The following is a 13,580-nucleotide window of genomic DNA, read 5'->3' on the forward strand; positions in this document are numbered from 1 at the left end:
GACAGCGAATCAAACAGAGCCAGAGATGCAGAGACATAGTACAAGAGATACTCAATCTTCACATAGCAAAACATATGCTTATGAACTAACCATTGACATCCATTTCTGGACAATAATAGCAGGTAAGTTGTTGCACAAATAGGAACTAGGGTATGCACACAGACTAGACTATACATTTCTTGCAGCAAAGAATACTAATACAAGAATTTAACCAACCTATGTTTGTAGAAGCATCAAATGGCATTAGATGTAATACAGATTATTGATATTAGGAATAAAGCAGTCTTAGTGTGAAGATGGCCAAGTCGAGCTTTATGTGACATTTTAAAGCTAAGCAACTTTTAGAAAGTTGCCCATTTTTGATCCAGCTGGTCCAGTCGATTTGCTCAAGCACTGGCCAACAGATAGCTTTAGGCCCACCTTCAGAGACGTGTGAATGACTCCCAGGCTCAGTAACAAATGCAGTTGCAGCAGAGTGAGGTGGGATATCCCTTGCCAGTGTGGAAGTATGAATTTTTATGGTCAATTGTGTCCCCTATCTTAGACCCCAACGGCTCCATGTACATGCTATAAGTACATGTATGTTCCCTCCAGTTCCAGCTATGAAGACGCAAATACATGTGCGTCCAACGTCAACATGCCCTCTTTCAGATCCGCCATGAATGGGTCGAATATTCCATTCCTAAGTATGAAAGGCCACCGACTTTATGTGGTTCACTTTTCTAGTTTTGTAGTTAAGGCGAGTAGGCCCTGAATTCTGCCATCAAGCCTTTTTCTGTTTCTGCCTCTGAAATGCTCCAGCTTGGACCTGCATCCGTGTCCATGAACTTTGTCTTACTCCCTGCGGCCTGTTGCCTGCCAAAAACTGTATTCAGCCTTCAAGTTATCTGCTCCGCTCCTCATCCAATGCATTCCTGTCTAGTAGTTTAGGTAAACATCCCTCCAGCTACCGAGCAAAAGGCTCGGCCTCGCTGTCTTTTTGCAAGTAATTCATAGCCCCTGTTACTATGGAAGATTCCTGCCCCCTCGCATCACATGTAGACACATAGACGCTTGTACACGCACTAACAGTCAGTATAGAATAGGATCTGTCCGAGAAGACCCTTCCTTCCAGATAATATAGTTCCTTAAACACAAGATATTAGATATGATTTAGGACTAGGTTGTCCTGACACCCCAGACTTCTGTCTCCACATATAGGGCCAAATGTCAAGTTCCCTTCACCCTCTAGTTGTACGTCAATCACGCGTCATGCGGCTGCGCGCGCATCTCTGTCAAATATTTCTGCTGACACTGCAGGATTCTCTTATGGATCCACCCACTTGTGACATCATTTTTTATGACGTTTCTAGTATACGCCTATTTTCATTACGTATGTGTATTCTTATCTGTATTATCAGCTGTTACGCCTCCTGCATCTGTCCTAATGCAATGCTTTCCATATAAATATTGTTACTTGTCAATAATGTATGGCTGATCCCTTCCTGAACCTTCGTGGTGATGGAATATGATTGCCTAGTTCGAACTATAATTCCTTTGTAAGGAATAAAGCCCTTTTCAGAACCTCTAATACCACGGATTCTGCCTCTTATTTTGACTGAGTTATTCTTACTAGACTTTACCGCATAAAAAATAGTACAGGTAATTTAAATATTTACCACATAAATTGGCGCCCGAACAGGGACACTTTCTCATCTCACGCGCCGGAGGTGCGTTGCAGGCCCGGTCTCCTGCCACAGCCGGACGGACAACAACGCGTACCCGCAGGATTTCCTGTATCTCCCTCCGACCAAGCGGGGGTGACTGAGGCTGCGATCAACACCCAGACGAGGCGGTGAGAAGTGCGAAGTATCCCGACCAGAGCCTAGCTGAGAGAGCAAGATCCGAGGTATACAGAGGCCCACCAGGTTCCGAAGTTCCGAGTCGAGTTGAGTCCAGTCCGGTCCAGTTCAGTTCAGTTCCGAGGCCTTCCGTTCCGTGCTACCCGGTGAGTACCGTTGCCGGGGAGGCAGTTAGACGTGCACATTAATTTGTGCCGGTCCTGACGGGTTTGGGTACACAGATCCGGTCTGCACTGTTTTAGCAGTGTATCTGTACTGTTTAGCAGTATATCCAGTATGTTCATGCATATAATTCAGTATTATCTAGTATTAGTATTATGTCAGTAACTAGTTTTCTTCTAATTATCATTGTTCGTTAAAAGTTAAATGTTAAATGTTAAATGTTCTAGTGTGTTCAAAAATTGTGGTATGAATGAGTGTTCAATATTGTGTTTATCGTATTAATTGTGTTCAAATCCAGTTCGAGTAAGAACCAAGTAACAAGGTTTAAAGATGCCGTTCTTTTCAAAATTAAGACAGATCAAAACTAGAAAAGGAGTACTCGAAGAAGCTGTTCCCATTCCACCTAGGGACACTCCAGGGTATTTTATGTATCATAAACATGGCCTAGATGCCGTATTATATCTTGACTTATGGGTGGACTACACCAAGGATCTAGCAGAAAGTCAGAGGTGGCCCGCAGCTGGGACATGGGATGCAGATTGCATCATGAGAGTAGAAGAAGAATTATGGAAAAAGAAAGTCAGACAGTCACAGAAAGATGCTATTGAGTTATGGCGTAAAGAATCGCATAGGCGTACAGAGAAAGCGCTCAGACTGGAAGAGAAAAGTAGGGAGAACTCAAATAGAGCCCGAGAAAACGTATTAGTTGAGGAAGGTATCCGAGTAAAAACAGAACAAATAGACAGACAACGAAACACTCTTATGAATGGTATGTATCCTCTTTTGGCCGAAGGTTTACCTAAGGCCACCCCGGAAATACCGAACGATTTGCCACCCCCATTACTCCCGACTAAAGCACATCCCAAGACCGCAAAAGATATTTTCCTTTCCTCTTATTTAGACGATGTAGCTCCAGAATATGTTAATGGTCCACCACACACGCCACCTGTCGATGGAGCTCAACACCGAGATCATCTGCCCCCACCACCGCAACAACAAACTCCTCCGCACAATCCAACAGGTCCATCTGTTTCCACCGCTTTTCCTGCATCCACAGTCTCTACCTTACACCACACAAATCCTTTTGTGCCTAGCACCTCAGAAGGTGCGACAGCAATTTTTGCTACGCCACCATCAAGAAGTAAATTGTCTCTTAGAGATTTAGCCAACCAACGTACACCCCAAATAGCAACATCCGACATGTTTAAGGAACATCTTGTAGATTGTAGATATGATCCAGTGCCCGGTAAAAATGATAGAATGCTGCTATCATCACTACGTATACGACGAGCTTCACTATATTTAACGACGCTACCAGGAATGATTAAACATTTAGACAATATATATCGCTTTGTCCAAACAGGGCAAGGCCCTGAAAGTATTGACGAAGCCATGGAATACCAGAAAGCGGATATACAGAGACAACTGTTACGTTTCTTCATAAACTGCTTGATCAGAGACAGAGATAGGTCCGAGGTAGACCAGGATGAAATGCAAGTACTTACCCGATGGGGTCAGAATATATCCGAGGGAAAGCATGATAAACAGACATGCATAGTAGTTATGTGCCGAAAGATCCGCAAAGAAGTAGAACGAATACATAAAGCCAGATTAGAGGCAGACAAAACTGAGTCAGAGGGAGAGGAGGAGGAAGAATCAGAAATGCCCACAGGACAATTAGAAACAATAGCTTATGTAGGTAGGGGAAGACCTTGTAACAATATCCGATACTTTAATGACCCGATACGTCCGATACGTCCAGAATGTAATAGACATTTTCAAGTCCCTATGTTAAATACGAAGTCCCCTGAACACTTATTCCAGGTTGCTGATAAATTACTTCGAGACCGAAGGGGGTATCATATGCTCGATTCTATGGATGAACAAGAATTAGCCAGGTCAGCAGTACAATGGGCTGACAGTTCTGAAAAATACAGTGATGATGTGCTAGCACACACGTTTTTGAATCTTACCCCAGACGAACAGCGTTTAGCTGGTATATACATGATACAACACCTGGTTATATTATATAGAAGCCAACACTCCGATCCCGGTCCCCTACCTGATATACTGATAGAATTACTCACGAATAAATGGAGAGGTTCAGGTACTGATTTAATTAAGGAAATTCTAGAATATCGACACCAGTACATTGTCTTCGTATGCCCAGAGCATGTTTCAGTTCCCCCCAAGTTGGAAAGAAAAACGTATCACATAGACAGACAGAATCCCTTACGCGAAGTGCACCCAGTCAGAGGTGAGGACAATATTTTTAAACGCGTGTTTGTGTACGCGCCCATAACTAAAATTGAATTATTAGAGATGAAGAAAGTAGTACCTTGTCATGACAAAGACCCAGCAGGTTTCCACCGTGAGATAAAAGACATGTTACTCATGGGAGAGTATACTTACCCGGACCTTATGAAAATATTAAAAGTCCTATTACCCGCCGGTATTTACGAGAAACTCAAAGAAAAGGAATGGGAGGTGGGAGACCAAAAGATAGATTGGACAGTATTAGAAAACGAAGAAAAGGCCCGAGCTGCAGGTTCAGGGCTTGGGGAAAGGACTACAGCATTACCAGGATTATTAGTGCAGGTACTACCACGTTTATTAACTACGAAAAAGGAAGATTGGGGTGCAATCTCAGCCTGTAAACAAAAACAAGATGAAGACACTAGTGATTTCTATTCCCGATTTGAAAAATGTTTTGGTATTAATAGTGGCATAAAAGCAAGTAGTGAATCGTATCCACATCTGTTTGTGACAAAATTAGTTGAGAATTCCCTGCCCCAAGTCAAGAGTAGAGTACTGAAATTCGAGAGTACCTGGCAAGGAAACACACCGTCACAGATGTTACAAATGTTACAATATCATCACAATAGAATTAGGGAAGAACAAGAACATGAACAAAGACGTATGAAAGACACGAAAATGAAAATGCTTGTTGCTCAGTCAGTTCCAGCTGACGGTCATAAAAAGGGTATGACACAGTCCAATGATTCAGTAGGTCCTGTTAGAGGGACATGCAACTATTGTAAACAGCCAGGTCATTATATACACGATTGCGCAGTTCTGAAACATAATATCTCTACGGGTATAACGAAAGAGAGACCACGTCCGCCTAGACAGGATCAGATCCAACAACAAGTACCTCAGAATATACAGCCTATGCCAGCTGTACAACAGACCGCACCACAACCACAACAACAATTACAACAACAGCCACAGCCTATTTCTGCAACACAAAACACGATACAACAGATGTACCAGTATGCACAAAATGACTATCCAGAGTATCAGCGCTACACATGAAATAGCCTAGAGAGGGAAGTTGGCTTACCTCTTATTGAGGTTCCAGTAGATCAAGAGGGTCCTTATGTACAAAGTCAGTTATTAGGGAAAGATAGAAAGTTTCTACTCGATACAGGGGCAAGCAGAACCACTATCCGTCACAGCGAAGTCCCAGGGGTACCCCTCTCAGGCTCACAAAATATTTCCCTTGGTTTTTCGGGAAAGCCTACTGTTAACGAAGTATCGCAACCACTTGCATTTACAGTCGGTCCATTAACACGGACTACAGATCTATTACTTACGAAATCATGTCCAGAAAACTTGTTAGGTATAAAAACATTGAAGGCTCTAGGAGCTGTAATATGTTGTTCTCCGGAAGGAGTACGACTATTTTTGCGTGACTTTAAAGGTCACTACGTGTCTAGAGACATGGATCACCGGTTACAGAATCTACCTGCACATTTATGGGCACAAGGCCCCACTGATGTAGGTTGTATGCACATTACACCATATCGAGTCACACTCAAAACAGGAGTGGTACTACCACGAATGCGACAATACAAATTACCGCCAGATGCTGTTGTGGCTTTACTGCAAATCATTGACGAGCTCATCGCACAAGGAGTGGTTGTAGAAACCGACTCCAATATATGTAATTCCCCGATAATTCCGATTCTTAAACGAACCGATCCAAAAGCACCACCAGTATATCGATTAGTTATTGATCTGCGAGAATTAAATAAATGCATTGTACCACAATACCCCGTGGTCCCAGATATCTCTTCATTATTAACGGCCATAGATTCAGAAGCAACGTTCTTTACTGTAATTGATCTCAAGAACGCTTTCTTTAGCGTCCCAATCGATCCGGAAAGCCAATATTTGTTCGGATTCAGTTTAAATGGACGAAGTTTTAAATTCACACGCGCACCTCAAGGATTCACAGAAAGCCCCAGCATCTATAGCCAAGCACTGAAAAGAGAACTTGACAGTATTCACATGCCAGCTAACACTGCCCTGCTTCAATACGTCGATGATCTGCTGATCACCGCACGAAGCGAACCTGAATGTGAAAAAGCATCACTGACGGTTTTACATTTCTTAGCCGACAAGGGGCACAAAGTGTCCCCTTCGAAACTACAATTCTGTGTACAGCAAGTTGTGTACCTAGGGCACTTGCTGTCCAAATGGGGGAGACAGCTCACACCTGATCGCATCCAGTTAATTGTAAACATGCCACCACCCAAGACACAAAAGGAGGTACGGGCCTTCATAGGCCTCACTTCGTACTGTAGGCAGTGGATTCCCCAATATGCATTTTTAGCTAAACCACTCATTCAGTTAACAACACAAGAGGCAGCGACACCAACTGTCCTCCCTTGGACTCAGGAACATACACAAGCTTTTGAAAGCTTAAAGAAAGCTTTATGCCAAGCACCTGTTTTAGCAACGCCATGTTACAGCAAACGTTTTACACTTTTTGTTACAGAACGTGAAGGTACTGCTTTGTCAGTACTCACGCAGGAACAAGCAGGATCACACAAGCCATGTGCTTATTTTTCTAGTACATTAGATCCCGTAGCTCAGGCTCTTCCTGCGTGCCTGAAATCAGTCGCAGCAACAGCTTTAGCAATCAGACAAAGCGACGCCATAGTGTTAGGACATCAATTGACAGTACAAGTACCACACGCAGTAGAGGTTCTCCTGAACCGGACCCAAACACAACACTTGACTATAGCAAGACTGACGGGTTACGAATTAACATTGTTCCAGCCACACATAGAAATCAGACGCTGTAGTACATTAAATCCTGCCACACTTTTGCCATTAAATGGAACAGACCCATTGGCACATGATTGTATTGAAGTCATTACTATTACAACGAAACCCAGACAAGACTTGACAGATATTCCATTATCAGACCCAGACCTCACATTATATGTAGATGGTTCATGCATGAGAACAAATGCAGGAGAATTAGTGGCCGCTTATGCAGTCACAACAGACACTGAAATTATTGAAACAAATTGTATCGATACCTTGTCAGCTCAAGCAGCAGAGCTCATCGCTCTGACACAAGCCTGTATTCAAGCCAAAAATAAGAAAGTCAACATATACACAGTTTCACGTTATGCATTCGGAGTCGTCCATGACTTCGGCGTGCTGTGACGAGAGAGAGGTTATTTAACTTCTCACGGTGCCCACATCCAGCATGGTCCCCTTATTCAAGCTCTGTTAGATGCAATACATCTGCCTACTTCAATATCTATCATGAAGTGCAAAGCCCATACGAAAGTGACGGACATTATTTCTCAGGGTAACGACCTAGCTGACAGAACAGCTAAACAGACTGCTCAGAATCAGACTCGTCCAACACACTGCATGACAGTTAAGGATCCCGCCCTTGATGTAATTAACATACAGACACATGCTACACCAGAAGAAATAAAGAGATGGACTGAATTAGGAGGGATCCAAACGGATCAAGGATGGATGACGAAGGGAAAATCTATATGGTTTCTCCCCGACTCAATGGTTCAGGTCATCATTAACACAATACATAGTCCAGCGCACCTAGGAGAGAAAGCTATGCTAGACAGTATTCAACACATTTGGTTCAATAAACACTTGCGAGCAGCAGCTAAACAGAAAGTACGTACCTGTATGATTTGTTGTCAGTTCAATCCAGGAAAAGGCGTACCTGTAGACCAGGGTGGATTTCAACCCCCCGATCACCCTTTTGAAGTCCTCCAGATGGATTATATCCAGATGGAACGTTGTCGAGGATTCAAATATGTCCTCGTAGTTGTATGCGCTCTTTCCCGGTGGACAGAGGCGTATCCCGTCTCAGATTACACTGCCCCGACTACTGCTAAACAGTTAGTTCGAGAATTCTTCCCACGGTATGGTTTGCCTCGTATCGTGTACTCAGATAATGGCCAACCGTTCTCATCCGAGCTAATGAAACATGTTTCACTTCTGTTAGGCTACCAATGGAAATTCCACTGTGTCCGACATCCCGAGGCAGCAGGTCTAGTGGAACGACATAATCAAACTCTGAAAATTAGACTGTCCAAAGTATGTAGAGAAAAAGGTGTCGACTGGATAGTAGCTTTACCAGTTGCGCTCTTTTACATGAGAATGGTAGCACACTCTCGAACAGGGCTATCCCCGTACGAGGTGATCTTCGGTAGACCACCAAATATGTGGGGGACGCCTATACCTCGTAAAATAACTGATGTTGATTGTAATATGCTGACGGATTACCTGGCTTCCTTGATGTCTGCACTACAATCTTGTCGTTCATAGGTAGCTGCAGCTTTTCCCGACAACACTGAGGTGAAGCCCCACGACGTGGTTCCGGGGGACCTCGTGTTTGTGAGGAATTTTGACAGGAGGAGCCAGCTGGAGCCTCGGTGGCAGTCGCCGAAGCTCGTCTTATTGACCACAAGGACAGCCGTGAAGATTGAGGGACGTAAAGGGTGGTTGCACTCGAGCCACATCAAAAAATTCTATGGACTACCGTCCGACGTGAACCCTCAGCCCTGCATTCCCTCACAGACTGATTCAAAACTACCCCTGGTTGAACAAACCAAGAGTGAAAACTATAAACTGAAACTAAGGTCTAGCCAGTCAGACAATTTGATTGTTTAAGTCCTCTCCAAGGTGAATCGGTTGAATTTGTCTCTGACATGTATCCTCTAGACCGAAATAGAGAGAAAAATGGACAGAAACAGCTCAGGACACATGCGTATTGTAAATCACTTCGTAGTCATTGCATAGTGACATTGTTAATTATGTTTTTTCTAAGTCTTCTGATTATTATCTCCGGTATATTATTACACATGTATTACCCTATCTCCAAGCGTGCTTCCAATGCTACTGCCGAACACTCTTTTAGCGAATTACCCCCACATGAGTTGTCCTATAGATTTGCGCTGCGCAACAACACATTCATTAGTATGTTACATCATTCTCATCAGACCAGCAATGCTACAAATTGTTGGATATGTGGCCGACTCCCTCCCTATCAGAAATACAAGGGAGTTCTGCCCCTCTTTCCGTATCCGTTCACACACAATGGCTCCTGTGGAGCATGGTTTAGTTTGATTAATTCCCTAGATTCAAATTCAGTAGTTTATCAAGACAATTGGGTATGGGGAAACCTGAACCTAGTTTTACTTAAAGTCTGCTACCCTAACAAGGAGGGACTTCCCAAAAGAACAGGAACTGATCTAGAAAATGAAGTATATGGATTAGGTAACTTTACACTTAATCTTATGATCCTGAATATTGAATCCGAAGCTACACCAATCTTGCCCGCTATGTCAGTATTTCCAGTTAGAGGCGAATTATGTGTAAGAAAGAATGGTTCAATACACATGGGCCATAGTAAATGTACCACTGTAATAGAATTCAGTGATAAAGGCAAATCTACATTTAGAGCTTCCCGTCACTCCTACTTCATCTGTGGTCACACCGCATACATACGCCTACCCCTAGATTGGGATGGTACCTGTTACATTGCATTCCTTCTGCCACCTGTTTTCCTAGCCCCGCCTGATTATCATAGGAACACCCATTTAGTACACAATAGACAGCAGAGAGACCTCTCGATTGTCGACTACACTGAAACAGCATGGGAGAAATACACAGATTTCAATAAAGGTTTCTTTCCCTACATAGGTACAGTCACCAATAGTAAGCTGATATGTAGATTAACTAGAACCCTTGAAGCAGTAGTGAATGAAACTACTTCCGCTTTGGGCAACTTAACGGAGGAGCAGTCTGCGATGCGGATTGTTGTTCTCCAAAATCGTCTTGTCCTTGACGTCATTCTGGCCGATAGGGGCGGAGCTTGTAGGGTCATCGGATCAAGTTGTTGTGTTTTCATACCAGAAAACGCGCCGTCAGTATATAAAGCCATAACTCGACTTCATAAGATCGTAAGCCAGATACACCAGAATCCAGGCACCTGGACTTGGTCCGGTTGGTTCTGGAGCGTGTTGTCAGCCTGGGGATGGAGGATCCTATCCTTCCTAGGTATTGGCTTTCTCATACTATTCAGTTGCTGCTTGTGTCTACAATGTGGGCCAGCGATTTGTGGTCTGTGTGCCACATCATGTATCCCGCCTTCAAATTTTCATTCAAGATCTCGGAAGAAGAAAGAAGAACAAATGATGCTATATGAACAGATTGATGGATTGATGAAGATGGATATTTCATGAGGGTCTGTAGGGGACAAGGAGGGAATGTGGAAATATGAATTTTTATGGTCAATTGTGTCCCCTATCTTAGACCCCAACGGCTCCATGTACATGCTATAAGTACATGTATGTTCCCTCCAGTTCCAGCTATGAAGACGCAAATACATGTGCGTCCAACGTCAACATGCCCTCTTTCAGATCCGCCATGAATGGGTCGAATATTCCATTCCTAAGTATGAAAGGCCACCGACTTTATGTGGTTCACTTTTCTAGTTTTGTAGTTAAGGCGAGTAGGCCCTGAATTCTGCCATCAAGCCTTTTTCTGTTTCTGCCTCTGAAATGCTCCAGCTTGGACCTGCATCCGTGTCCATTAACTTTGTCTTACTCCCTGCGGCCTGTTGCCTGCCAAAAACTGTATTCAGCCTTCAAGTTATCTGCTCCGCTCCTCATCCAATGCATTCCTGTCTAGTAGTTTAGGTAAACATCCCTCCAGCTACCGAGCAAAAGGCTCGGCCTCGCTGTCTTTTTGCAAGTAATTCATAGCCCCTGTTACTATGGAAGATTCCTGCCCCCTCGCATCACATGTAGACACATAGACGCTTGTACACGCACTAACAGTCAGTATAGAATAGGATCTGTCCGAGAAGACCCTTCCTTCCAGATAATATAGTTCCTTAAACACAAGATATTAGATATGATTTAGGACTAGGTTGTCCTGACACCCCAGACTTCTGTCTCCACATGTAGGGCCAAATGTCAAGTTCCCTTCACCCTCTAGTTGTACGTCAATCACGCGTCATGCGGCTGCGCGCGCATCTCTGTCAAATATTTCTGCTGACACTGCAGGATTCTCTTATGGATCCACCCACTTGTGACATCATTTTTTATGACGTTTCTAGTATACGCCTATTTTCATTACGTATGTGTATTCTTATCTGTATTATCAGCTGTTACGCCTCCTGCATCTGTCCTAATGCAATGCTTTCCATATAAATATTGTTACTTGTCAATAATGTATGGCTGATCCCTTCCTGAACCTTCGTGGTGATGGAATATGATTGCCTAGTTCGAACTATAATTCCTTTGTAAGGAATAAAGCCCTTTTCAGAACCTCTAATACCACGGATTCTGCCTCTTATTTTGACTGAGTTATTCTTACTAGACTTTACCGCATAAAAAATAGTACAGGTAATTTAAATATTTACCACAAGGTAAAGACTACAAGGGGTGTTAGCCTAAAAGGCAAGCTTCAAAGAGGAAGCTGCCTTTGAAGGTCCGCCTATGACAACTCTCCTAAGCAGGCTGCCTGTTGTTCCTGTAGATAAGTTGAAGACAGGGCCAGAAAGGAAAACCTGTCCCCAAACAAGTTTTCCTGAGGGTGTGCAGTCCTCAGATAGCCATACCTCTGGGGTGGGCTACCAAGCTCCTGACAGTCAAGAGAAGGTTTACACATCTTGAGAGTGGCAATAAAATTTTACTCTGGGATAGCCAAATGCCACACATCACTGGACTTTTGTCACTAAAGAGAAGTGACCTACTAGCCCATTGGCGAGTATATGACGTTACAACGGGAACAATTACAATGCAGTTTTTACAACGCAAGTACTATTACAATGCATGTTTTAACAATGCATACCATTACATCGCAAAACTATACTAATACATTAACCTCATTGATGCTCAGGATGGCTCCCGGCCGTCATGAGTCACGGTAGTCGTGTGCTTATGATGGCCGGGAGCCGTCCGACCGTTGCCGCTCTGCCCACGAGTGGCTAATTCCCCGCCTGTGCAGGCAAATTAATTGGTGGGTGGAGTTCGGACGGCTCCCGGCCTTCATGAGCACACGCCCACCGTGATTTATGATGGCCGGGAGCCGTCCTGGGTATCTGAGCGCCACGCGCAGCCCCGCCCCCCCTCGCATCGCGGCGGAATTTGCCGCACGGGGAAGGGGTTAAATGATCCATTGCAACGCATACTAGCACAACGCATACAATTACAATGCATTTTTTTGTATAATAAAGCCCTGGGACGGGATCCAGGGAAAATAGAGGTTTTGGGTGGGGTAGTGTATTAAAAAGTGGGTATTGCACATCAATACCTGAGTATTATAATTAATACTCGAGTATTAAAATGAATACTCGGGTATTTTTAAAGAAGATAAATCAACATTTAAAAAAATGTTTTACGTATAATTCTATTATATTGAACGCAAATATAATAAACATGAATTTCAAAATGTATACAAAGCAATGAATATACAAAATAATATTTATACAGATATATAAATTAAATACGCATCTTTTCCTTTTTTTCTATAAATTTTCAATTTGACCACAAGCCAAAAAAACGAACAAATACACAGCTCATTTTACCAACATTTCTAACATTAATTACATCAAAAATTAAACATAATTAAAGCCCAATAACACAAAACTAATCGGAATCTAAACTAACAATCCACCATTTTGAAATGCACACAAGTCATACAACTCTTCCAATGAAATCACTTTGACCTGCAGGTCACCAAAATGGCGGTTATAACATATATAAAAAAAAATACCGAACAACAACATAACGAAAAAATTATTTACAGTATTACACAGCATCAAAAAAGCACAAAAAACTGCACACAAAACATATTTTAATTTCAAATATAGTTGAACAGCAATATACGTATGAAAGAAGCTGTCCACCATTTTAAAAACAGTGGGTACCTGTCTACCAGAGACACCACAAGCGTTTTGCTACCCGTGAGTTTCAGACAACAAACTATCCCACCGCAAAGAGCAAGGGGCTAATTACGATGGTGGAGGGACCGCCAGCCATGCGATGGTGGGCACTCGGCATCTGACAGCAGTTTTCCCCCGCCAGATTATGATGGTCGGGGGAATCCTCAGGGAAGATTGGCGGACGAAAGACCATCCATCACGGTTCCGCAAGGAGGTCCTTTTCGGCCCGCCTTGCGGAACCAAAACACAGGGCAGCTTTGCAGCGGTGCGATTACGATATCCCTTTCTGCCTGTCTTTTCGCAGCGGTCACCCCACCACGAAAAGACAAGTGGAAACGGATTTGGGG

Source organism: Triturus cristatus, chromosome 8 (assembly GCF_964204655.1).
Source record: "Triturus cristatus chromosome 8, aTriCri1.1, whole genome shotgun sequence".
NCBI classification, from domain to species: Eukaryota; Metazoa; Chordata; class Amphibia; order Caudata; family Salamandridae; genus Triturus; species Triturus cristatus.